The sequence below is a fragment of the Peromyscus leucopus genome, chromosome 1 (assembly GCF_004664715.2).
Source record: "Peromyscus leucopus breed LL Stock chromosome 1, UCI_PerLeu_2.1, whole genome shotgun sequence".
Lineage (NCBI taxonomy): Eukaryota > Metazoa > Chordata > Mammalia > Rodentia > Cricetidae > Peromyscus > Peromyscus leucopus.
The window spans coordinates 131004705-131028950 of NC_051063.1; the positions used below are offsets into that span (position 1 = coordinate 131004705).

Sequence of the window (24246 nt, forward strand, 5' to 3'; positions counted from 1 at the left end):
ACCCGAAATCTGCATCCTTCTCCTGCTAGTAATGCTGAGGGCCCGAGGTCAAACTGCATAAAGTCTCCTCTGAGGACTTCACCACACGTCATGGCAGGCCCTCTGGCTCAACCAGACCTCCTTATTCACTCTCTTTCTGCCTCTTTCTGTCTCTTTTTTATGTGTCTTTCTCTTTCTCCTGATTTCTCTCTCTGTCTCTGCCCCTGTCTCAGGATTGATGCCACCCTCTGTCAGTCTTTCTTCATGGGAAAAACCGTGTTCGAGAGTGCTGCCAATTTTGACTGCAAGCGAGAACACTGCATGAACACACCCTAACTTATGTGGGACGCCAAGGGCAAGCCAGAGAGCCTGGTACCTCCCAAGACAAGCTGCAACACACAAGGCCTCCAGTAACCAGAAATGCAAGCAGCTTGCAAGCCAAAGTCGCTTTGGCACCCTCCACTGCCCATGAGCAGAGCTTTCAAGGCAGTCTTCATCTACAGCCTGGGGACCAGAGTGCAATTCCTACAAGGAAGAGATCCCTAGCCCGCCTCCAAACAGGCCTTCCTGTAAGAATCACACCCTGCTGAAGACCACTCCGCAAAATAAGTGTCTTTCCTAGCTTTGAGATAGGCTTGAGGCAAGTCGGGCTCTCCATTACCATGGGTGGAAGAAAAGCACTCTCACACCTGTCTCCTACACCAGGAGGCCAGCAGTCTGACCTTAACGGTCCCTGGTCAACCTACTCCACCAAAGGCCTCCAGCGTGCAGATTTCTACACAGGTCACCATGCCTGTTTCAGGTGGGTGTCCCAAGCTAGAATATTTCTAGAGTGCCGACAAGAGAGCCCAAGGTCCAGGGTCCCATGTCTAGCTGTTGGTCTGGCTTGGGAGAGTGGGGATGGCTGCTTGCTTGCCAGCACACCCCAAATATTCTCTTTTCCCCATGCCCCTGATGGCTAACAGAGTGGGGGAAAGATCAAGCCCATGGCAAGAGAGTCTGGCTACTGCTGGAATGGGGGGCAGGAGCAGCGGAGTGGTTCTCAGGCCTGTGTCTGACTCCCAGAGGACTTGGGTGAGCCAAGGTGCCGGACCTCAGTTTTCGATGAGAGCGGCGGTACTGAGTTTTCACTCATTTTGTTCAGCTTTTCCAAGGAATGTTTGACTGGAAATCATCATCTATCCAAGCACTCTGGAGTGCCCTGGCACAGGGATTTTCAGGGCACTCAGGACAGGGTGGGTGTTGGGGAGTGCGAGAAATACCAAGACATGCACCTACTTTGTGCAGGTGGCAACGGGTATCTGCATGGAAATGGGAAGCAACTTGAGGACCTAAGTCTGCTACAGGTGCGGACAGGCCCGGAATGCAGGGTTGGTAAGTCCTCGCAGCACCACCAAGACCCCAGGATCCTGAGCACCTGGGACAAGGCATGGGAGGCTTACCTTGGGCCTCAGGCCTTTTTCTGCAGGTCACCAACACCAAGGAACTTCACTCGAGCCTCACTGTTTCAGGTGCCATCAGTCCTGGGCAAATGAAGCTGGGCCATTCTCTCTGCACTATGGCCTTGCAGGCCACGCAATGCCACACTGTGAAGACATCAAAGCACATGCCAACATTACTGTGGGAAGCGGGCAACTGGCTCTGGGTTGGATGGGTGGGCCTGTCTCATCTCAATGGGAAGGTCAGATCACATCTGCCCTCTCACCACTCCTGCTTTGTCTCACCCTCCAGCATGCCATGCCACATTGGTGCCAGGTTTCCACCAGGGTCCAGAGCTTGTCCTTGCCCTGGCTCCCTGCTTCCCTCCATGCCCTTTCAGATCACCTTGGACCCTCTCTGCAATCAAACCACCAGTGTCGACCCAGCCAACACATCAAGGATCTGCATTGCAGGCAAGCAGACTCTTCCCAAAAAAGAAAAAAACACCCAGGGCCAGCTCTGAGGACCTCAATCCTCTAACACTGTGCACTGGGATCATTAAACAGGGCAAGCTCTACTTGCTGTCTCAAGCTCGACCTGCTGTGGACGCAGCTCTGACCATGCTCAAGAGCCATCCCAAGCCTTCTGCCTCCCATCAAATCATCTGGGACAACGAGGTGGGCAAAGCTACCTGAAATCTGCATCCTTCTCCTGCTAGTAATGCTGAGGGCCCGAGGTCAAACTGCATAAAGTCTCCTCTTAGGACTTCACCACAGGCCATGGCAGTCCATCTGGCTCAACCAGACCTCCTTTCTCACTCTCTTTCTATCTCTTTTTTTTGTCTCTTTCTCTTTCTCCTGATTTCTCTGTCTCTCCCTGTCTCTGGATTGATGCCACCCTCTGTCAGTCTGTCTTCATGGGAAAGGCCATGTTCAAGAGCGCTGCCTATTTTGATTGCAAGTGAGAACACTGCATCAACACACCCTAACTTATGTGGGACGCCAAGGGCAAGCCAGAGAGCCTGGCATCTCCCAAGACAAGTTGCAATACACAAGGCCTCCATTGACCAGAAATACATGCACCCTTGCAAACCAAAGTCGCTTTTGCACCCTCCTCTGCCCATGAGCAGTGCTTTCAAGGCAGTCTTGATCTAGAGCCTGGGGCCCAGGTTGCAATTCCTACAAAGAAGTGATCCCTAGCCCGCCTCCAAACAGGCCTTCCTGGGAGAATCACACCCTGCTGAAGACCACTCTTCAAAATATGTGTCTTCCCTAGCTTTGAGATAGGCTTGAGCCAAGATGGGTGCTCCACTGCCATGGGTGGAAGAAAAGCACTCTCACACCTGTCTCCTCCACCAGGAGGCCAGCAGTCTGACCTTAGCGGTGTCTTGTCAACCTACTCCACCAAAGGCCTCCAGCGTGCAGATTTCTACACAGGTCTGCACGCCTGTCTCTGGTGGGTGTCCCAAGCTAGCATATTTCTAGAGTGCCGACAAGAGAGCCCAGGTCCAGGGTCCCATGTCTAGCTGTCAGTCTGGCTTGGGAGAGTAGGGATGGCTGCTTGTTTGCCACCACACCCCAAATATTCTCTTTTCCCCATGCCCCTGATGGCTAGCAGAATGGGGGAAAGATCAAGCCCATGGCAAGAGAGTCTGGTTACTGCTGGAAGGGGTGGCAGGAGCAGCAGAGTGGTTCTCAGGCCTGTGTCTGACTCCCAGTGGATTTGGGTGAGTCAAGGTGCCGGACCTCAGTTTCGATGAGAGCGGTGGTACTGAGTTTTCACTCATTTTGTTCAGCTTTTCCAAGGAATGATTGACTTAAAATCTTCATCGATGCAAGCTAGCTAGATTGCTTTTGCAGTCAGGACAGTGTGGAAATTTCAAATATGCACCATTTAGTAAGGTCTTACATTTACCTATACATTTTTATGTGATTATCCTGAGTCTGTTTTCTTTGTCATTTCTATACATTGGTTCTTGTATTCATGCTTGTTCTTCTTAGCTAAACCATGATCTAAGGAATATCATTACTCTTTGATGTATTATTTAGGCTTACCTTCATAGGTTTTTTGTCCTTAATATTCCAAAGAGTCTAAGTTAAATTCTGTTGTCCCCTCTCTTTCTTGCTCCCTTCATTGAGTTATCTTGATGATTTTCCTGTGCCCTCCATTCTTGGGCCCTACCTCATGTGTCTATTAGAATATTGAACCAAGCCCTTGACTCTTGGTTCAAGATGTCTCTATTAAGAAGTCCATGTTATTTGGTAGCTTCACTGTGGCCATCTATTTACATTTTTAAGGTTTGTTCAGACATATGTAGAGCCCAAATATTGCTGCAATCTATCTCCTCAGAAAGTGAGTGGCCCTGGCCATTGTGTATCCAGGACTCTCATATCTTTGCCTTGTCAGTTTCCTAGTAGAAACCTTTTTGGTGGACCAAGGATCCCCAGAAAACTGCCAGGATCAATTGTACCATTATACATCTCTCTTTCTTCTTTCTTTCTTTCTTTCTTTCTTTCTTTCTTTCTTTCTTTCTCCCCTTCCTTCCTTTTTTCTTTCTTTATTTTCTTTCTTTTTTTTGGATTTTCAAGATAGGGTTTCTCTGAACAACAGCTCTAGCTTTCCTGGAACTCATTTTGTAGAGCAGGTTGGTCTTTAACTCACAGAGATCTGCCTGCCTATGCCTGACAAGTGCTGGGATTAAAGGTGTGCACCACCACCTCCCAGCTATATACTGATTCCTATACAGATTCATATATCTGCATCATACAAAAATACATGTACCTCAGTGCTTCTACCTGTTTTTTCCAAAATTCCAGTCATCTAAGTGCACATGTATGGGTGTAAGTTGGTAAAACAAACCTGTATATCTGTGCCTTCCATGCTTCACTCATGTGCCCTTTTTCTTCCAAGCAGGTCCACTGAACTTCTTTCAGGTGGTCTCAACACAGACTGCCTATCTAGATACAAGACTGTTTTTGACTTTATGAAGCAATCGCTCAACACACAGGACTGAAGATGGCATGCCCCTCAGCATAGTTCTTCTAGCCTTCATCTATAGTGGGTAGCTGTTCTAGCTTTGACCTGGAAGTATTACCCCCATTGAGGCTTCTGTTAACTTTCAAGCCTACCTATGGCCTGCCCCCAAGGCTGGCCAAGATCGGAGCCCTTAAGGCCTGAGATCCAGATGTGCTGGCTCTCTTGGTTCCTGGAAATCCTGGATGCTGGATGGTACCCAGTTATCCAGAGAACACTGCTGGACTGCACTTCTCCTCTCCTGGACCTGTAACCTATCCATTTACTTGTAAGTTATCCCCCAAAATAAACCTTCCTTTTAACTATGTGAAGTTATCTTAATATTTCCACCAATATTCATCTGCTTCAGACATTATCTTTGTCTCTCTTTCCAACCATGGCTTCAAACAGTGCTCTGATAGTCAGAGACTCACACTGTTTCTGCTCATCCCCAAAACATATGCAGCCCATCACTGTGGATTATACTGCTAAATGTCCCAACAAAGCAAATTTTAAGACAGTCTTATTTCAATGCAGCTCTCTGACATATTACTTCATGGTCATTATCAACCTAGCCAAACTGTTTGTGCCTATATTGCTTCTGTCTTTGACTCTTTTCTCTCACTTCATGCCAGTCCTAAAAATTTCCACTTGTGCCTGCCCAGGAACAAGATCACAGGGAGCTTCCTAGGTACCGAAAATGTTCCCTTTACTGTACACATGTATGTTTGAAAAAAACAAACAAACAAATAAACAAAAAAAAAACCCTGAAAACTCAGACCCCTCTGAAAGGTGACTTGCCAAAGCTGGTTGTCAGCAAGGGAGAAGAGTGACTTGGAAAAGTTTGCCTGACTTATAGAGTACTTGGGTCAGTGGATGTGCTGTATCTTAGTCTTGATTAGAATGATGATAATGAGTTTTCACTTATTTTGTTCATCTCTTACAATGAAGTTTGAATATGAATAACCAATGGTCCACCAAAGCTGGAGGGTATTATCAATAAGGTGGTCAGTGTACTCTGAAACTTGCAGAAAACTGGGAAGTATGATGAACTCTAAGACCTTCTGCATCCAGGAGAAGAGGGTACCTTGCCTCCCCAAGGTGGTAAATGACAATCTAAATGTAGGACATGGAAATCCGAGACTTTTAGATTTGTTTTGGATGTTTAATTCTAGCAGTTCCACCAAGACCTTAGAGTCATGAGCACCTTGGAGAATTCAAATAATGTTTACCATTATCCTCTACTTTTTTTCTGTAGGATCTGAATTTTGAACTGCATTGCATGAGGCACAGTTGGGTGTCTTCACCCATCTAGAAATGATGTTGTGCCTCTTCTTATTGAACCTAAGGCATGCCGATCATGGAAATCAAACCTTGAGATAGCAACATAAAACACATACAATCTCTACAGGGGAAGAGCTACAACAGGGTTGGTGTTTCAATATTCCCATCTGGTTGGGAACACCAGGTAACACCTCCTCTTTACTTCACATGCTCTCCACACACTCTCCTAATCAGGCTGCCATGTGCATGGGATATATTTTCCAAAACTTTCTCTGGAAGAAAGTTGTTTGAATGCTAAGGTCTTGTTCTCCATTTGTCTCTCTGGCCTTCACAAGTGTCTTTGTACCATTTTTATAGTGTCACTGACAAAAATCCCAAGCTTTCCAACACATCAAATTCCTCCAACCAAAGCAAACCAGTGTTAAATTTCCATCATAGCCCATCTTCTGCCATTGTTTCTCCTTCTCAGTGTTAGCCTTGATTGCATTTCCAAGGACAAACTTACTGGGTTTTGCTGACCTGTGCCAACCCTAATTCTGGGCATTTCCACAGCTAAACTATGCCTCCATGAACATCTCTTTCAAGTAGGAAGTATTCCTCCATGCTGCCTTGCCTCAAAGTGTGTGTACAATTCTCTGTCCAGTTTGATAGAGAATGGTTAACCTGCTGTACTGGTTGTATGTCTACCTCTCTATCAATACTGGAATACGGGTCATTCTGTCTAGGGTAATGGGACACCAAGAAACAAGCTCTCTCTCTCTCTCTCTCTCTCTCTCTCTCTCTCTCTCTCTCTCTCTCTCTCTCTCTCTCTCACACACACACACACACACACACACATTTTTGCAACAAAGTGAGGAATTTTAGAATTCCATGAACTCCATGAAAGCATCATTTTGTATGGTGTATCCAAACACCTTTAGCCGTCTGCGGCTGTGATTTCTCAATATTTTTGTCACACAATGCCTCCTTGTACCACTAAGCTCAACATGTGAGTGAAGCATCCTTTTTTTGGTGTTTCAGTGATCATGTGATGTTGTCTTAGGACTGTCTTCAACTACACCCTGTGTGTCAATGAGCACTTTGTCCAATGTCCAAGGGGATGAGGACTGTATGGTCCCACCCAGTCTGCATCCAAAGCATCAGAATAAACCACATTAAGTCTCATTCTTCCAAATGAATACAGACCTTGGGAAAGAACAAGTCAGACAGGTACTGTAGGTGGGACTTAAAATATGGGGAAGGCAGATCTTCTTGCTAATAACTGACCTACAAGGTCCATGGTATAATTAGGGAAATCTGTAGTCCAGGCCTCCACATTCAAGGCTACTATATGGCCTCTAATGTCACCCCTACTCATCTCCTGACAAGGACAAGAAATAAATACAAATGGGTACAGGCCCGCAATAACAGAAACAAGAGTATTGTACCAGAGATCTACCTTAAGGGGCCCCTTTTACAGGGGGCAGCTCTGTGCATTCATGAGGTATGCATAGGCAAGGATAATTTTTCAGTGACTATCTGTGAATCGCACAGTGGCTGTACATATAAGACACCAGGTATAGTTGGAAAAGGTTAGAAAATCCATAGTAATTTCCATAATAGCTATATTAATTTGTATCACTATCAACAGAGTTTAAGAATATTAAGTATATTATGGATTTTCCACATCCTCTCATATTGTTTCATAATAGCCATTCTGACTAGGGTACTGTAATATTTCAAAGTGCTTTTAGATTTCATTCTCTGATGGTTATGAATATTTAACATATTTAAGATAGTTATGGACCATTCATGTTTCCTTTTAAAGAAATTGTCCTCAATTCAATGGTCCAACTTTGAGATTCCATGAGAATAGAACTAAAAAGACAACTACCATATGTCCCAGCTATTTCACTCCTAGGCATATACCTAGAGAATGACACACTCTATCACAGAGACATGTATAACACCACATTCACTACTGCTTGACTCACTGTAACATGGAAATGGAATCAACCTAATGGATGACGTTTTAATGAAAATCGGGTAAATTCATTAAAATTCATAATGTGGAATACTATTCAAATCTTAAGAAAAAGTAAATTAAAAAATTTTCAGAAAAATACATAGATTTAAAATGTACAATATTAAGCAAAGTCATAGATCTCAGGAAAAAAGTTCCTTGAGAACTACAAATGTAGGGTCAGGCTAATCTTACTGTGTGTGTTTTTTTTTATCTGAAAGTTCTTTACCAAAAATTTTTCACTTAAAGAACAAAAAGAGTTAGAATGAATGAAAAATAAAAGGGGAAAATATCATCATTATAGAACATGTATTTCAGTAAGGGGCTGGTATATTATCTGAACACAACCTGATGAACTACAATTGGAAAAATATCCCAGTAAATGTTTATAGCATTCACATTTAGTCAGTTCAGTTGCCAAATATTCTAGGCCTATATAATGAGATATCTAATCTCAGAAAAATAACACAAGAGGAAGAAGGGCATGTTGTAGAAAAGCAGGAAAAGAAAAGGAACAATGGAGAGAGGTAGTGGAGACCATATTTCATTTTTTAAACGATAATATTATTACTGTTGTTTTTTCATTATTGTTTTATTCAAGTCAGGGTTTCTCCTTGTAACAGCTCTAGTTGTCTTGGAACTCACTTTGTAGACTAGAATTGCCTGGAACTCAGAGAGATCCACCTGCCTCTGACTCCTGGGAGTGCTGTGATAAAAGTCATGTGTGAACATGCCCAACTCTTTAAAATGTTATTCTCTCTCTCCACTCTCTCCTTTCTCTCAATCTATTTAACTCTCTCTCTCTCTCTCTCTCTCTTTCTGTGTGTGTGTGTGTGTGTGTGTGTGTGTGTGTGTGTGTGTGTATGACAAACTCAGACTCAAGTTGTCAGTCTTGGTAACAAGTAGCTTTATCTATCCTAAGCCATTTCACTGGTGCTCTATAGTCTTTTATACAAAAATACAACAATTAAGATACTTTATATTAATATATACTATATAAACTTAGGATTTGGGAAATTATATAACTAGCAATCACACACTCATATAAATACAAGAATAAAATAATAACAACAAATTACTATGAATATTTTTAGATATCCCTGCTATAAAATTGTTTTATTGGTCACAAGAGGAAGCATATGCATATAACATTTGATATGAATAAATAAATCAATGCTTCAGACATAACTGGTACTCAGCAACAAATGAATTTTTCAAATTGGGATTTTTATCAGTTAATTTGAATATACAGTATCATAATACCTGAACATATTCAAATTAGACAAATAGAACTATAATTGATGACAAGTAAATTAATAATTACAAGCATAATTATTGATTATGATGAATACTTACTATTACATAAATTTTCTTGTTTCTAATTACAAACTATAAGTAATTATCTAAAAATTAAATTGGTGATCAAAATGTGCTAATTTTCATCATATATGTCTATCTTAATTAACTTTTTCAACAGTATCAGAATTTTCAATTGTTTCAAATTTCATTTCTAAGTATTTTGGCAAATCTGATAGGTGAAAAGGGGAAATTCATTTCTTAATATATCCTTTATGTTCCAATTTAATAATTTTAAAAGTTAATCAGTTAGTAATAAACACTGACATAATTTAATGTATTTTATATGTTTGTGGCCATTCATAACACTTCATTTATGAATCATTAATTTATATTCTTTTCCACTTTCTCATGATGTTTTGTTTCCCAATTGATTTAGTGAGCCTTTCATAAAATAAAACACTAAATATATTTTTAATGAATAATTGAAGGCAAAAGAAGAATTAGTTAAAAGTTAATTTTAAGTTAACAAATTCTAGATTCTAGATTCTTCCTTTCTAACTTTAACCTTTAGAGCCAGACAATATGGAAATGAAGAAATTTAGAAAATAAAACATAAATAGAATAAATAGGATCCATTGGCTATACATACCATTGACTCTAATTTTAATAGACTAAACAGTAACTTTTTCTGTAGTAATTTTGCTATAATCAAAGTGGTTTCATCACTGTACAAGGGATATAAATGAAACCAATGATGCTGAGGAATAACATTGATACATAAATGCAATGAGTAGTAAAATAAAAAAAATAATGTCCACTAAATGAGGAAACAAAAGAGCAGAAATGTGGAGAAGTTATACTTATTAATTTATCGGTTATAACTGTAGATAAACTCTCACTTTTCTATTTTCTTGCATTATGCTAACTATATGGATTATATCATGATAATATATGCATCACTCTTACAAGTGAGACCTGATAAAATAACTAAAAGTTCTTTTTATGAAAGTAAAATAGAGAAGTGATTCTCATATATTTTACCATGTGTTTGAGTTAATGTAATTTTAAGGTTATAATTTATCCAATGTTCTAGTACAAGGATTAGTAAATATATTATCTCAGGCTACATCTGGAAATAAAATTTTATTTTAACAGTTATGACATATTACACAAGGCCAGGCAATCATGGCACACACCTTTTTAACCCCAGCACCTGGGAGGTAGAGGCAGGTGGATCTCTATGAGTTTGAGGCCAGCTTGGTCTACAGAACTAGTTCCAGGACAGCCAAGGCTTACTAAAGAAACCCTGTCTTGAAAATGTAAAAATTAATAAAGAAAATAAAATAATAAAGTGACATACTACACAACACCTATCACTGCTTTCCCACTACAACAGAAGCTAGCTTACATGCAACAGTATGTACTAAAACCTTTACAAACTAAAATGTTAAGGGCTGGAGAGATAGCTCAGCAGGTAAGCGCACTGACTACTCTTCCAGAGGACCCGGGCTCAATTCCCAGCACCTACATGGTAGCTCACAACACTCTATAACTCCAAGATTTGACACATGAAATAAAAATAATGTGTGAACACAACCTAAACTGTTCAAACTGAATTTGATGGAGGCCTATTCAGGATGATTAGAAGTTCAAAGTCATCCATAGCTCACAGTGAGTTTGAGCCCATCCTGAGATACAGGAGACCCAGTCTCAAAATAACTGGGTAGTTACTTAAACTTTTTTAGTTTCTGGTTTGGCTTAAGAAATTCTCAAGCATAACTCAATGTAATTAAAACTGTGCATGAATATGGGAAAGTATAATAATATGGATAGCAAGGTAACTCTAGTTTGATTTAAGTAGTCCAACACATTAATATGGTCTTTTAATGTCTGTTGGCATATATTAATGGCCCATAGTCCCTGAGCAATTTTATTCTCAGTCATAATCACACAGACTAGTGTTGCCAATGTCAGCTAACCTGGGAGGAATGGCTTTGCATTTCTTCCTTTGGGTGTTTTGTTTAACTATTTTTTTTTATTTTTTTGAGATTATAGTATAATTACATCATTTACTCCTTCCATTCAAAAATCTTTCCATATACCTCCCTTGCTCTTTTTAATATCCATGACCTCTTTTGTCATTAATTGTTATAAACACATACAATGCTCTTAAATACTTAACTTTTTGTTTTTTGTTTTGTTTTTGTTTGTTTGATTGGTTTTCATTTTATGTTTGTTTGTTCTGTTTGATTTTTTTTTCAAGACAGTGTTTCTTTATGTAATGCTAGCTGTCCTGGAAATTTCACTGTAGATCAGGCTGGACTTGAACTCAGAGATCTGCCTGCCTCTGTATCGAGAGTGCTGGGATGAAAGGCATGTGCCTCAATCACTTGGCTGAATTATTTTTTAATAACAATGTCACAGATACACAGCAGAGAGGCAGACATATATTTTTAAGGATAAATCCTGAAAGATAATAGTGACTATAAGAAGATTAATGTATGCTGTTTCTAGTAACTGAACACTTTGATTAAGACCTAATTTCTAAAACTAAGCATTCAGATTTCTCAAAGCTGTTTAAAAAGTTAGATCAATGGAAGCATCTAGAATACCCTTTCATGTTCATTATTTAACATGAAAGGGTTCTTAACATCCCCAGAAACATTTCCCTGACAACCCCAATGAAAATGAAGAAAAACCCAAGTGTCTTCTGTGAAAATATTCTCAACTCTCTGAAAAAGTCTAAAAGAGTTGTAAAAGATGGAGTTGAGGGCTGGAGAGATGGCTCAGAAGTTAACAGCACTGACTGCTCTTCCAGAGGTCCCGAGTTCAATTCCCAGCAACCACATGGTGGCTCACAACCATCTGTAATGAGATCTGGTGCCCTCTTCTGTTGTGCAGACATGTATACAAACAGAACACTGTATACATAATAAATAAATAAATATTTAAAAAAAGATGGAGTTGTAAACAAGAATTATACAATTCACTGAATAAAATAAGACTATAGGAAAAAAATCAAATTTTATAGGTTCTTCACTACTTTATCAAATGTTTGTAATTAAATACTCAATAACTATAATTACATGGCATTTCTGTCAAAATCTAAGTCTGTATTGCAGCACTATTCACAAACTTTTTTCACTCCTCCTTTCACAAGTTTGTTTATTTAATAAGCTTTAACCAAACCCTTTTCTTTGGAAATTGTAGGGTTAGGTAATAGTAAGAAAATAATCCCTGTCAGGTAGGAGCTCATTATATTTATTTTGTGTAATGGGGACACAATATCAGAAATAAAGTGAACTAAAACTGCATTGATAAATATATAAACACAAATGTTTAAAAACTTGAAGTAAGAAGTGAAAAAAAGTACAAATGACTAAACACATACAGACATTTATGTTAAGGCATCTTGATCTTACCTGTATTTCATGTCTCACTGCCATTCATCAGATCTCACTCAAATACATCAATCCAGTAAAATGTCTCCAAAACAGAACTTTGGAGATATATAGGAAGGATATGTGTAGGATTCCATGAAATATTATCAATGAAGATAATCATGAATCAACAGGAGATCATTTTGATAAATCTGGTACTACTTAAAATTGAACTAAAAGAATTAAATTTCCCAAAGGTAACATCATCAGAAAAAAAAGTTAATGTTAATCAGAATAGTTCATGAGAAGCCAACAGACAATATAAAAAAGCACGTATCACTATACTAATTTGGTCATATGCTGCCTGTGGGTCATCTTGCTGTTTTTAGCATCTTCAAAATCTTCAAAAGAGAACCATTTCTTATCTTTTGGAAAACTAACTCCTTCCTATTTTCCTTTGTCATATGCTATCTAAAATATGTAACATTTTTTTTCTGATTTTTAAGACAGACTCTCCCTGTTAAGTAGCCCCAGCTGTTCTGGAACTCATTATGTAGACCAGTCTAGCCTTAAATTCACAGAGATCTGTCTGCCTCTAAAGTGCTGGGTTTAAAGGTGTGTGTGCCATAATGCCATGATACCCAATTAAATATATTCTTCTAATCTGTCATAAATAAGTAGATATTTCTTTATTACTGCTTAAATTCCAATACTAAATAAGTGAACTGATTCACAAAAATGAAAATAAAGTTCTTTTAGGAAATGCCTATGGTGCATGAGATACCTAGATGAATAAGTTTAAAAACTCAGTTCAGGGCTGGAGAGATATGTCAGTGGCTAAGATAATATATTCCTCTTGTAGAGGACCAGACATCCTTTCCTCACACCCTTTCTGGCCAGCTCATAGCTACCTGTACTCCAACATTAAAGAACCTGATACACTCTTCTGGTTTCTGTAGGCACCTTCACTCACACATACATGCCCACACATAGACACACATACATACACATAATTAAAAATACAAATAATTTTTTTACAACTTAGGTCAAAGACAGCAATAAACACATAGCATAAAGTGATGAATGAATGGTATATCTGAAGTTAGACATATAGGTTGAAATACAGAGTTCACTCTAAATATTTTAAAGCATTGTTCTTTGGCACTACAATGTCTTACTAATGCCCTGTTCATAGTGTCTCTACAAAAAGTCTTCTCATGCATAAAAAATTAAAATACAGATATATAAATAGGGCTTTATTGACACCTTTGTTAGGAATCAAATAGCAAATAAAAAGGAATAGTACATAGGATATGTGGATTTATGTTTCCAGATTGAAATGACTACTAAATCTGTTAATAGGAGCTCATAATTTTTAGTCTTCTGAAAATAAACTAAACAAATAAAAAATTAAAAAATGAAAAGAAAAGGTCAGCGGCAAAAATAAAATTGTATGGTATGAATCTTGATATATTGAACAATAGCCACTCATTTCCAAGTCACAAAGGAGGGAATGATAATTTACAACTGATTTCTGGAGCTACGGTTCACAACTTTCCTGATTCAGTTGGCAAGACTATCTCCCACACTCTTGCTTTCCTTTAACTCTAGTTATGCTATAATCATTTACTGTCTTTCAGAAATAATATGCAAAATTTTGAACTAAATTTACCTTACCCTACACACTTTACCTACTACACTTTCTACCACATCTACCTTGCTTTGCTCCCGTGATTCCTGGCATTATGTTCTTGAATCTTTTACTCACTTATGTTTACAGTTTTTATTTTTTGTTTGGGCTCTTACACATTCAACAAATGGTTGAATTACACCACAAACTTTAATAAACCTTTCACAAAATCCGCGTCTCCAAGCAATTCAACCACCATGCCTCAAAAAATATTATTCAATGGTATTAGTCAATGGATACAAGAACTAAAAGAAACAATCAAAATGGGAACTAAAATGATACAGTTAAACAAAAGATTACTATTGGAATTCTGTGATGTAAAAGATACTCAGTGGTGTATTCATATAAAGAACATAGAATGGTGATGAAAATGTGTAATTGTACACATGGGGTACATCTCTGCTTTTTTCATACACACTCCAGAGACAGAAGGAATAAAGTTTGTTGGGTAGGGAGGAGGGGAGAGTCTGGGAAGAGTAAGTGGAGGGAAAATTATGATCAATATGAAAAAAAATAAATAACTTTTAAAAAGAACCTCACCAGATATGAATACATTTCTGGGCTAGTGACATCATCAAAGGACAATCCATCAATTCAAATGTATCCTTAGATTTGATCTTGACTACTTTCTCCCTTCTCCATATAGAACTTTTACCTAAAACAGTGATATACTCTATACTTGTAAACTATGCCTTTCATTGACATAAAAAAATTAATTACTATCTCAGAAGCTATTGAGTTTTATACTTAATTTATACCCAAGTCTGCCATAATCTCTTGTTTTCAATGAGTAAATTTAGAGGCTTGAGGATCAAGGGTCCACATTCTACAATGCAGGCAAATAAAATCAACACAAATGGGAACTCAGAAGATGAAGATATATCAAGGAATGACTGTTTTCTCAACACTTCCATGCTAGACCACTTAAGAAAATGTTTCAAGTGGCTATTCTTCCTCTCATTTCACTGTTTCTAGGTCTCATATTTGAACATGATCACAAGAAAATCACACAGTGATTAATACAAACTATTATTTCTCTCTTTAAACTCTCTGGAGCTCTAATTTATTTCCATTCTAAAAATCAAGTGTTTGTTAAAGGATGAATATAATGACAAACTCTCAAAATCTCCTTCTCTTCCTACCCTGTCCCTATCAAATGCTGAGAAAAGTAACTTTGTTCAATATAGTAATGATAATAAATGGTGTCAAATTTTTCTCAGATTTTAATTTTTAGTTTTTCCTTAATTGTTAATACATGATATTTCTATATAACCCAGGTTTACCTGAAACTCAAGCTAATTCTGTGTCTCTCTCTCTCTCCAGACACTGGGATTACAGGTACATGCTAACATGTCTGGCTGTTTATTCAGTCTCGAAAAACCTTATAACACCTAGTAATAATTATCAATTTATCAAATTGTACTAGCAATACTTCACAAATATATTCCAAATACCAGTTTTTCTCCATAATTACATATACATATATCAAACATGTAGATTACATGCAACTCTGAAATATCCATGAATCTTCCTTACTTAATTCTAGTTTTTGTGTTACTACTATTTATCTGTAGAGTTCAACCAAGGTGATCTTTATCTTACCTAACATGTTTGAATAAACAAAATATATGTAGACAACATGGGTCAAATACGATGGTGCACCCTGGAATTACTGCACTAAGGAGACTGACAGTGGAGGCCAACAAGGTGATCATATGATTAAAGCTGTCTGAACTATATAAATTGACCTTCTCTTCATCTCAAAAAGTATGTCTGTATATCTCATGCCAAAATTCAGAGGACACTTTATAGAAATCAATTCTTTCCTTCCAACGTGTGGATGCAAGAAATAAAACTCAGATCATTAGCCTTAGTGGTAAGCACCTATACTTGATGAGTTATCTCTATGGCACACACACACACAAAGGCAATTTGTCCCAAAAGCACTACAAGTACTTAAATGAGAATACTCTTTCTGAGGAAACACTAAATGTGAAATTTTGAGAAGGAATATATCTTTAGAATCTATATTTCTATCAATTTGGAATTTACCTTTCTTGTGGAGAAATGAAAGCAAAGTTGAAATGATTATTGCATAATACTATGTGATCAAGTAAGTACAACATACCAAATTTTAAATTATCAAACACACAGGCAACAGAAAAGCAGAATACTGGAAGGTTTCCAGCTAGGGACTATAACAGTGTCTTCATTTTGGAAGACTATTCAATAACTTTCTTGGATATGCCATAAACATTGGTGCTATTGGCTGTTTTCAGACATATTCAATATAAGTGGTAAATTATCAGTGCTCCTCCCTAGTTTTGTTTGTTTTTTACTTAATCACTTTAATTAATCCTTTCATACCAAAGGATGGTAAAGATAATGCCCACATCTGGGAGCCATCCAAATACAAACATTCAAACTCATCTTTTTTTCAAGCATTAGATTATATGACCATCTCATTTTAAATGATAATATCAACAGAAATAATAGATATTTGTATTTCATTTGTTGTCTAAATTATACAAAATAAGTATTTTTAAAATTCAGAAAAAATGAAATAATTCTATATATCTTACATGACTATAATTCAATAATACTTTAAATCAGCCAAAACTACAGAAGCTCATGGACATAAGAAAAAAAATTACTGAATGATGAATGGTTCAAGGAAGAAATCAAAGAAAAAAATTAAAAGCAGGACGTAAATTAATAATAAAACAGTACAACAAAAGCTTTGGGACATATTAAAAGCAGTACTAAGAGATAAATGTATAGCTCTGAATCCTACATTAAAAATTAGAAATAGAAGCAGAGGCAGGTAGAATTCTGTAAGTTCAAGGGTAACCAGCTTTACATAGTAAGTTCCAGATAGTCAGGGCTACATAGCAAGTCCAACTGTTAACCAAACCAAACAGAACAAAATCAAAAACCAGAAACAGCACAAATAAATAACTTAATGATATAGATCAAGATTTTGGAAAAACAAGAACAAACCAAAATACAATCCAGCAGTTTTCAAGAAATAATAAAAATAAGAGCAGATATTAATTAAATGGAATAAAAGTATAAGGAACCAATGCACATATGAGCTGGTTCTCTGAAGAGATGAACAAATTTGATGGATTCTTGGCCCAATTAAGCAAAAGAAGGAAAGAGATGACCCAAAAAACTAGAATCAGAGATGGACAGGGAAACATGACAAAGACCAAAGAAATTTAGAATACTATAAGGGATCACTTTAAAAACATGTGCTTTATTATGTTAGAAAATCAAAAACAACTGAGTGAATTTCTAGATTTCTCCAAACCACCAAAGTAAAACCAAGAAGAGATCAATAGGTTAAGATACTCAAAATAAACAAGAAGATATAAACAGTAACAGCCTGGCAATGGGCGCACATGCCTTTAATCCCAGCACTCTAGAAGCAGAGTTCCAAGCTAGCCTGATCCAAAAAGGGAGTTCCAGGACAGCTAAGGCTACACAGAGAAACCTTGTCTCAAAAACAAAAACAAAAACTGAAACAAAAAAGCACAACAAACAAACAAACAAAAAAAACCAACAACAACCAAAAATAAGATAAAAGAAACAGTAGCAAAATCCCTTCTAAGTCAAAAATAAATAGCCCATCTAGGTATGGTGATGTATGCCTCTCAACCCAGCCCTGCAGAAGCAAAGAAAGCTCTGTGGAGCTCTATGCATTCATGGGCAGCCTGAATGTAGGCAATACTAAGACAGCCAAGGTTTCATAGTGAGAGCTTGTCTCAAAACAACCATAAAAATTAAATATGAAATAAATAAATTACATCCCCAAGACTACATTTATTTTTGTTGCTTTATGTTTCAGTTTGTTTAGGCATTTTTTTCTCTTACTGATTTTTTTGTTTGTTTTGATGTTTGGTTTGGCTTTTGTGTTTGAGAGAGAGAAAGAACAGAAAGTTGGGTAGATAGGGAGGATCTGGAAGAATTTGGGAGAACCAAACAACATCATCAAAATATATTACACAAAAATAAAACAACAAAAATAAGAAAAGCTCAGGCTCAAAGTGATTCATGAAAGAATTCTACCAGACTTTCAGAGATCTGTCATCTAATTTTCTTACAGTTTTCAAAAATAGAAACACAAGGAATATTTAAATTGATAGTGCTAAAATTTGTTTATAAAAAGATTTACATAATTGAAAATTGTCTTTCTATGTAGTGTTTATTTAGGAAGAAGTAACTGTAACATTGGAGAAAGATGTCAGTTCCAATTAAATGAAATGAATATCCATATTGCGAGGATAAACATATTTTACTTGCATGATTTGTTGAAGACAACATACATTTATTCGGAAGTATTCCTACCATAAATACATGTCCTCAAAAATTTCATAAGGAAAAAAATAAGCTGAAGAATCTCAAAACCTGAAGTGTGCTATTTCTCAAGAACACCAATGCCATCGAGGACCAAGATAGAATAATGGATATAACATAAAGAGACATGGCTTCTGCAAATACTGTTATTTCCACAGAATGGAAAAAGAAAGAAAAAAACAACTATTGACATGTAAATTTATGCAATGCATATAGCGTACTTTTAAACTAGTGATGATATATCTGATATTCTTTATTTTTTCCTTTTAATGAAAGATTTTTTTTCTCACATACAAAGTATGATTCTATCTCTGTCTACTCTTCCCAGTTTCTCTCTACTTACCTTCCCATATAGAATCACCATTTGTCTCTCATTAGAAAATAAACAGGCTTCTAAGTGATAATAATATAATATAGTATACTTGGTATGATATGGTATGATATGATAAAGGAAAAACTACACATCAGAGTCATAAAGGTTCTTAATTTTAAACCAGGTCTAGCTGTGTGGTGGTGGCACTAGCCTTTAATCCCAGCACTTGGGAGGCAGAGGCAGGGGAATCTCTGTGAGTTCCAAGCCAGCCTGATCTACAGAGGTAGTGCCAAGACAGCTAGGGATATTACACTGAGAAACCCTATCTCACAAAACCAAAAAAAATTAAGCCAGGTTTAAAGGAACACACACACACACTTTTATAATGTACACGCAGAAAAATACTGGGCAATTTGAACATCATATCTGCAACTAATACATAGTTCAGAAAACAAAGTGACACATATAAACAGAAATAAGATGAGAGGAAAGGGAGGGAAAGAGGAAAGGACATGATGAGTGAAAGGAATGCAAATAGTAAACCTAGATGAAGAGCATCTGGCTCTAAAATTTTATCAAAATAAAAGAGAAAGAAAAAAACTCATTGCCATATATACTAAAGGAATTTACGAGAAAGTGCAAAATTTAGAAGCTTTTAGTGGCTTCTACATCTAAAACTGTTTAATTTTATAAAATCTTGGCCACTTAACATTTAAATTAGGCTTAAGTTTTAAAAATACTATTTCACCCATTAGATTGACTATTATTTAAATGTTTTGAAACATAATAAACACGTCTATGAAAATTAGCACTGTCATTACACCACTGCTCCAGCTTAGCCCAGAAAGTACTTAAGAGCATTTTTACAATGTTTACAGAAACCACAGAAGCTGATATAATATTATCATACATAGAAAACTATTACATAATTAGGAACCCAAATACATTTTCAAAGTTATATAATTATAGCATCATCAACAGTATCACATGTAGGAGCAAATCACATTTTTATAAACCTAAACTACTAGTTTGGAAATACACCCATGATATATTAAATAGAAAGTTTAAAGGCAACAGTACAAAGATCATACATCTACAACCTCCACCTACATTTATATAAACATTAGAAAGTTACTGACTGATACATATATGAATGCTTAACCCATCAGTGCTGTGGAATGTGGATAGAAGATTAAGAATGAATGAGCACAGAATACTTTAATCATTGTTGATGGCCATATTTCAATGTGCTAAAACATCTAAATTTAAAATTTATTTTAAAAAATTTAAGGGCCAAGTATCAAAAGGCTTAAATATTTCTTTCAATGATAAATATAACTATGTATTTGAATGTTTAGAGTAGTGCTTCTCAACCTTCCTTAAGGCTGTGACCCTTTAATACAGTTCTTCATGCTGTGGTGACCCACTAACCATAAAATTATTTTTTTTGCTACTTCATAACTGCAATTTGGCTACTGTTATGAATTGTAATATAAATATCTGTTTTACAATAGTCTTAAGTGACCTCCATGGAAGGTTTGTTGAACCTCAAAGGGATCACAATCCACAGGTTGACAACCACTGATGTAAAAGATTCAGAAACTAGTACAAGCAAAGACATTCTTTGTGTCTCTTCTGTTTCAAAATTTATCAAAGATCCTATGGATGAAACTAGAACCATACAGTACACTAAGAGATTGAAATCATCTGCTAGAGTCTAAATCTGCCACAGGATTTATGCACTGTAACTATTTAGTGGGTTACAGTTTTATAATTAGCCCTTGACACTGTTGAACTGCAAGAACAGATTCCTGGTTGCAACAATATGATCTATAAATCTGGAGCCTTACAGAAAAAGTTTTGTGACCCCTAACACAAACTGACAAGTTGTATTATCTTCTGTTTCAAGCACTGTCACTGTGTCTGATTAGAATCAAGATTAATATGAACTTTCAAAGTGTTAATATAGGAAATTAACTGAAATACATTAACTTTGCTGTTAAAGAAGGAACTTCACTGCCTGTGAATTAAATGGATATCATAAAAAGAACACAGGACATACCTCAGAATCCAGCTGCAATGTCATAATAATATAATGAAACATGTGTTATACTACAAATTTATGAGATTAGAAAAATCCATTAAATCTTCTGTTTTCTGCTATATTCTGTCCCACTTGAGTTACAAATACAAAACTGAGGTTGCCAGGCTTGGATGGAAATCACCTTTTTCCACTGTTAAACTACACAAACTTTCAAAGAAAGGAATTATTAAATAACCTTAAAATATCTGGTGCTTGAGTGATCATGGCTCACCCATAACTCCAGCTCCAGGGGATCTGACTTTGATTTCTGACCTCTACAGACACCTAACATGAACATACTTACATAAGAGCACACACACACACACACACACACACACACACACACTTTAAAAATTCTTATCAGTTGTTTGTACTCTTAACAACTATTAAAACAGGTTGAGAAATTCAGATAGTAATTTCCTGATGAACAGTATGACTTATGGTCTAAAAACAGACAACTAATATTTAAAATAAATAGTACTTTATGACTTCACTTAATTTAAGCAGGAACAAGTGAAAATCAACACACTGTGTAATAAACTCAAATCTCTTTGAAACAGTGAGGTTTTACCCTTACCTGAAGGGACATAGGTGATACCAGTAAAGTGATTAGAGCATCTGCATGGTTCTCCTCAACAATGCAAGAACATTTCTCTACATACTCATAGTTGCAATGGTATTGAAGTCTGCGGTTGAGGTATTGGAGAAAAGATAAACCACAGAGACCCATTTTCCTGGCCCAGACAGAGGCCAGTAATACCAATAAAACAGAAATCAGAGGAGGGTCTTCCCTAGAGAATATGACTGTGGAAGATGATCTTCTCTGGGGATTGCGTGAAATTTGAGTTTCTTGTTTAAAGGGGATGAAACCATCTCACAAATGATAACAAAACTGGTATACAGGGAAAGTCAATTAGTCAGAAAACCTTCTTATCATCTGAAGTATCATAAAAATATCTGTGTACAATAATTGTACTACCTACACATAAAAGTCTCTTCCATTTAAAAAGTAAAATATGAATAAGAGAAGAGGTAACATACAATAAGTGAGCACAAGATATACTGAAAGCAGAAGTACTGAACGTCCCAGTCAATTACTTGCCAAAACCAGGTCTTTTATATTCCACTGAAGTCTTCTATACAAGTTGTGAGATGATAAGGGTTGAATAAGACTCCAGAAACAGTAAATACAATAAGTGTATTAGGGAAATCCTGATGATAAAACCTCTTCAGAAGGTATATTTGGCCACCACCTGGGAGAGTACAGAAATGTAGATTATAAGTGAAAAAGAATAACATATTACCTGGTTTCCAATGGATACAAATCATCCTCAAGATTTTACCAAAACTCCATAAAAGCAGCTTCTAATTCTGAATGCAACGAAAAATACTCTATAAAAATGACTGCTTTCGCCAGGTGGTGGTGGCGCACGCCTTTAATCCTAGCACTCGGGAGGCAGAGCCAGGCGGATCTCTGTGAGTTCGAGGCCAGCCTGGGCTACCAAGTGAGCTCCAGGAAAGGCGCAAAGCTACACAGAGAAACCCTGTCTCGGAAAACCAAAAAAAAAAAAAAAAAAAAAAAAAAATGACTGCTTTCATTTCATTTCCTTCTTTTATTTCTTATTCTAAATAGTTCTATGTTATTTAACCACTTACTTAAATTTTGGACCTAACATTTCCTATATATGTTCTTAGTTAGCAGCTAATCTGTTAAAATATGCATTATATTCAATAATATTTTATGGAAATATTTTCCCAAAATCAAAATCCCAAAATAAGGGACTCCACAGCAAAGGGATTATGTAGATTATATATTCCTGGCAACCCAGGATGCATACAGGAATCCCTGTCTCTGAGAAAAACAAAAACAAAACACATATCCATTGTCACTGAATTCCTAAATGCTTCTAGTGCAATTTCTGATGATTCTAAGTGCAGTGGTTTGAATAAAATGCCTATCTGCTGCCATGACAGTCGTGGGCTTACCCTCTGAAACAGTAAGATCCTACTGAATAGTTTCTTTTAAAGGTCTCCTTATTCATGGCATTTTGTCATAGCAATTAAAAAATAGCAAAGACAGAAGTTGGTACCAGGTGTGAGGCATTGATGTGATAAGATTTACTACATTGTTTTTTCGGGAGAATGTATAAGAATTTGAATTTTTGGACATGGCAAGTGGTTGGATGATGAAAGCAGGGCTTACCAGGCCATCTTACTAGAAATTTGGAAGATAATAGCGCAAAAGGTAATGTGGCCCATGGAGGCCTATCACAAGGTTTTACAGAAGAATAATATTAGTAACTTGGCTAGAGACCATTGTGTGATATTTTGGCAAAGAATTTGTTAATTTTTTCCTTTCTACTAACAATCTTCTTGAGACTAAATTGAAAAATAATAGATTAACTTCTTTGGCAGAGGAGATTTCAAGACAGCCTAATATTGATTCTGTCACTTGGTTATTAGTAATAATTCTTATGCAAGTCCACAAAGAAAAAGAGCAAACAAGTTAAAAATTATAAATCTACAATTTTAAAAGAAAAAGAGCACCAGAAAATTTAATGTTGGAGCTAAGACTTGTACTAAAAAGATAAGAAGAGGCCTGAAGTGAATGAAATAAAGGGTATAATGCTCTCAGGGAAAGATTCTACCTTCAACTTGTGAAAGGAAAAGACATAAGGAATGTTCTAAGAAGCAATAACAAATCAAAACTTATGCGAATATAATTCCAAGAAAGGCCAAGTTCTACCCAAGAGAGCAACTGAACTAGAGAGTGAAGGTCATGTGGTTCTGGCTTTAGAGTAAATAGGTCTTGAGATCTTCCTCTATAGTTATGAAAAGCTGCTGAGAACAGACTTATGGAAGTGGAGTACCTGCATGGAGGTCTTGAGAGGGCATTGCATGAAGAGGACCCCAGAACATTGGAGGTTTCAGAACCATGGGATATCTGTCAAGTAGGTCTTTAGGCAGGGAGTGCAACTAGCCCAAGAGAAAGGAGTATATTTCAGCCAATTGAGCTGGGAAGAGAAAGACATATGAGCCCTTTGACATAAGATTTTCATATGAGACTTCGGACTTTAAAACTGTGTTAAGACTGTCAAAGACTATGGGGAGTTTTGAAGTTCAACTAAATTTTAAATTGTGATATAACCAGAAGCTTTTGTGGCCCAGGGACTAGAATGCAGTGGTTTGAAGGAGCAGAGCTCCCACAGGCTCATATATTTGAATTCTTGGTCCCTGCTAATCCACCAGGCAAGAATAAGATCATTACCACAAAATTTGAGCCAAATTTTAGTAAGCTTTATTAAACATTGGCTAGAACAATAGACAATGGCCAGATCCATACCCAGGATTCCCAGAGTATGACAGTAGATTAGTCAGGGGCTTATAAAGGCAAAAACTTCAAGGTTGTATTACATTGATGGACTT

The 24246-nt window shown here is 36.9% G+C and overlaps 1 long non-coding RNA gene and 3 other non-coding genes across 8 annotated transcripts in view; all 4 read right to left on the reverse strand.

Annotated features, from left to right (window-relative positions):
* Positions 1–1068: 1068 nt before the first annotated feature.
* On the reverse strand, positions 1069–1163 carry LOC114687545. The gene has a single exon (XR_003733687.1). It is a non-coding gene; the product is annotated as a small nucleolar RNA SNORD116 (small nucleolar RNA).
* Positions 1079–24246, reverse strand: part of LOC114687536 — a 62508-nt gene continuing 39340 nt past the window's right edge. For 3 of the 5 annotated variants that reach the window (XR_003733680.2, XR_003733682.2, XR_003733679.2), the window contains one exon: positions 20638–22073. This is a non-coding gene — a long non-coding RNA (uncharacterized LOC114687536). Of the gene's footprint in view, positions 1566–20637; positions 22074–23690; positions 23835–24246 lie in introns of those variants that run through there. The other 2 variants (XR_003733681.2, XR_005089811.1) reach the window with 2 other exon arrangements.
* LOC114687546 lies at positions 3140–3233 on the reverse strand. The gene has a single exon (XR_003733688.1). It is a non-coding gene; the product is annotated as a small nucleolar RNA SNORD116 (small nucleolar RNA).
* LOC114687547 lies at positions 5294–5386 on the reverse strand. The gene has a single exon (XR_003733689.1). It is a non-coding gene; the product is annotated as a small nucleolar RNA SNORD116 (small nucleolar RNA).